This window comes from Limulus polyphemus, unplaced genomic scaffold (genome assembly GCF_000517525.1).
Source record: "Limulus polyphemus unplaced genomic scaffold, Limulus_polyphemus-2.1.2 Scaffold8147, whole genome shotgun sequence".
Taxonomy (NCBI): domain Eukaryota; kingdom Metazoa; phylum Arthropoda; class Merostomata; order Xiphosura; family Limulidae; genus Limulus; species Limulus polyphemus.
Window position 1 is genome coordinate 2,674 of NW_013673757.1, and position 3,609 is coordinate 6,282.

Consider the following 3,609-nt stretch of genomic DNA (forward strand, 5'->3'; position numbering starts at 1 on the left):
GAAGCTGATAACTTGAATGAGTTTGATTCTTCTTTTTATGATGAAGAAGAAATAATAGACCCAGAACCAGAAATACTAAGGGTAGAAAGAGAAGATAACGTAATACTAGGTGATAAGTTAATAACAACAGAAGATACACCAGTTATTACCCCTAACAATGAGGATAGTAACTGAGGATAATATCCCTAGTACCTCATCAACGACACAAGCTGATGTAGTGACCCATGATTATAATCTTAGATCACGAGTACGATTCTATCCGAAAATGGTCGTACACAAGCCTAAAAATAACGTAAATACAGTTAACACTGTATCTTACGAAGCCAGTGTTATTAATGCTTTTAATAACATGATAGATTACTTGCGAAGTTGTAAATAAGATATATATACTTTTGGTTATTATATTTGTTATATGTTTAAATGTTAGATATTTTATAGGTAACTAATAGTATTATTTGGTGGATATATCTTTAGGATTCTTATACTGTTGCTGACGAAAACTGAAACCGGACAGAATGTGAGTATTGTGGCAGTAGAAAACAAGGTAGGTGTAATCTTTGTTGAAGAAGGAAATTTCATATTATCTGGTGATAAATAGATAATCGCGGAAGATATACCATTTCCACAGTATGTTAGATTACTGATAAGATTACAGGAAGAATTGGTGTTGTTTGAAAGGTCGTTGAATGTGAAAACTCGTGTTAGTTTTAGTGAAGAAGGTTCAGCGAATGTGACATTATATCACATGAGAAATCAAGGGACAGCTATCTTGCAGTTAGCTAGGATATTACAGGAAGGACTAATTGAAAATTACAAGACCTTAATTAGACAATATTACGACGAGATAGGTGAACTATTACTGGAATTAAAAGACATTAAGGATAGCGTGTGTATATCTGACAGAACTAGACAAAGACGAGGGTTAATAAATGCAGGTGGAAGTATTCTAACATTTCTATTTGGAACAGCAACCACTGACGATTTGCAAGACTTAAATGAAAAGGTAGAACAACAGTGACAGGTTTCTAAAGAAATGATTCACTTAATAGGAGAACAAGCAACTATAATGAATTCGTTAAATCAAACACTTGAATTACATGACCAGGAAATCAGAAAATTATCTAAAGCTTTAGTAAATATTACTAATGCATTAATACACACGAAAATAAGACAAACTGAGTTACATAAAGCAGGAATAGAAATGTTGGTTTTTAACACCAGAATTCAGAATAACCTACAACAGTTATCTTTTACTGTAGGAAGTAGCAGGACAGAGTTAGCTAAGTTAATACAAGCATTGTATGTAGCTGCAGATAAAAAGCTAAGTTCTTACTTTTTACCACCGAGTAAATTAGAAAGAGTATTAGACGAAATTGAAAGGAGATTATCTCCTCACTTACAGTTTGTAATACCTACTGATACTGACCAAATTTATATGTATTATACATGGGCTGACGTAAAAATAATTACAAGTTACAATAGGTACTGAATACATACCTGAGTTAGGATACAAACTCTGATAGGTCTGTCTGTCTATGCAATTTAACATATCTTCTTCTGTCATTTCAACATATGTATGTTGATCACTCGAGACAGCAATGTATGGTTTATCGTTCTCTATAGTTAAAGCTAGTGAATGATTTATTGCTATCGGTAAGGATATAATCTTATACAGTTTAAACATTCTGTCAGTTGCTTTCAATGGTATTTCTATAAACATTCTTAGAGTATCCTTAACAGCGGCTGTCTGATATTCACAGGAATTAAGAATAGAATGTCTGAACTATGTGAAAAGAGAATGATCATTCCTAAACCATTCTATTTTTATAAAACTAGAACCCCAGGAATTTGGTTATTTAACGTTAAAGATGAACTTTCTCAGTTGTATGTCCAAAGTCAAACGTACATCAGTTTGATTACTATACTAGAGTAATTAAGTTAAACAATAGTGGTTAGCCAAAATTAGCTAGAAACTGTTCAGCTCATGGTCAAGGTATAACCTTGCCTTCTAACATTAGAAGTGAAACTAAGTATATAGGGACTAGACTAAATATAAGGATTCCAGAATTACAAACAAAAAAGGAATTACAGTTAATTCAGAGTATAGATACAGATATTAAAGGATTAAAATATTTACTAGAGGACACTAAACATTTACCTCTTAGAAAGTCAGGGTTAAGTCTTAAGGATTTCCAGCAGCATGTAGACCGATTACGAGCTACAGCTGGAAAACAGAAGTTAGATAACTGGAGATTATCTAACTCGATGATGATAACCTTATGCTTGGTAGTAATACTAGTAAGCATAATATTGTATACCAAAAGAGATAAATTGGCTTTAGTAAAGTTAATGGCATTAGATGGGCTATGTAAAGCTAGAAAGAAGAAAAGAACAAGAACAGAAGCTACTGAAATAGTAGAACTGAATGAGTAGGCCCCATCTAATCAGGATATAGCTTGATTATTTAGTTGATTACAAAATTATCTAGATATAACCAATTGGCGAGGTTAGTTTGATTCTAAAAGATGATAATAGTCAAATTATAGTCAAAATTATTAGGCATAGAAAGTGCGAGAAAGACAAAAATAGACAATAACTGGAAATAAGAAGAATTTGAGAAAGGACAGAAATAACAGACAGTGACCAGAAGTAAGAGACAAACGAAACTTATGACCAGTAGACGAAAATAGACAGTACAACGAATCCAGAAATTAACTGAACGCAAGGACAGGAACTTCTATCAACAGATGTCAAGTATTAAGAGTGTGTTAGTGAATTGAAGTGTTGTGAATAGAGTGATTGAAGTGATTTGAATAACAAGTGCGAACAGAAAGCCAGATGTATTAGAAGGGCGGGTGTGTGACTATGATGAACAAAAGAGCGAGTGAAGTGACTGTATAAGCCTTCACTGGGACAAACAATAATACCGTTCTTATAATAATCATAGGAAACAAAGACAAAGAGCTGCCATCGTAGAAATGGAAGGTTTTCGGATCAACGGGCTGTACCTGATCAAAGAATTAGCTGTAAGAGACTGCCGATCAGGTTGGACTGACGTTTAATGCTTCAGGCCCCCATACCCGGAAGATCGTCCGAGCGACGCAGACAAGAGGCACGTCCTATGGTGTACTGTATATCTCCATGGTCTCCGTTGGAATGATGGCGATCACACTATGCTGGACTTCCTACGGATTCGCCAGGGGATAAGACAGGACTATGTTAAGATCTACACCAAAGGTAGGGAGAAGGCACAGTTGTTGCAATGACACCTAGGCCTACCATGCCAGGACATGGAAGAATACGGGTGCCCCCCTTACCGACGTCTGGATTGCAGCGAGCAAATTACTTGCAACTACCATCGTTACCCGCACGAACATTGTTCGTATTGGAAAGTGTGCGCGTTGTACAATTGGGTAGTTACAAGCAATCAGGATGTGTTCCAGAACTTTCGGAACGATTTCTGAAATAAATTTAAAATATTGTATACCTTTTTATATGTAGTGTTTTTGTTTTAAATTGATAGTTATGCTTAAAGTTTTATATGTTTTACCTATATAATCTCTTATGTATAATCATTTATATATATATATATATATATATACGTGAATA

At 34.5% G+C, this 3,609-nt stretch overlaps 2 long non-coding RNA genes across 3 annotated transcripts in view; one reads left to right on the forward strand and one right to left on the reverse strand.

Annotated features, from left to right (window-relative positions):
- Nucleotides 1-15: 15 nt before the first annotated feature.
- LOC111083091 overlaps nt 16-3,609 on the forward strand; it is a 20,140-nt gene continuing 16,546 nt past the window's right edge. The window contains exons 1-2 of one of the 2 annotated variants that reach the window (XR_002608795.1): nt 16-517; nt 2,948-3,237. This is a non-coding gene — a long non-coding RNA (uncharacterized LOC111083091). Of the gene's footprint in view, nt 518-1,752; nt 3,238-3,609 lie in introns of those variants that run through there. The other variant, XR_002608794.1, reaches the window with a different exon arrangement.
- The window catches only part of LOC111083092, a 15,029-nt gene continuing 11,560 nt past the window's right edge, over nt 141-3,609 (reverse strand). Inside the window, exon 3 of the long non-coding RNA XR_002608796.1 lies at nt 141-151. This is a non-coding gene — a long non-coding RNA (uncharacterized LOC111083092). The remainder of the gene's footprint in view (nt 152-3,609) is intronic.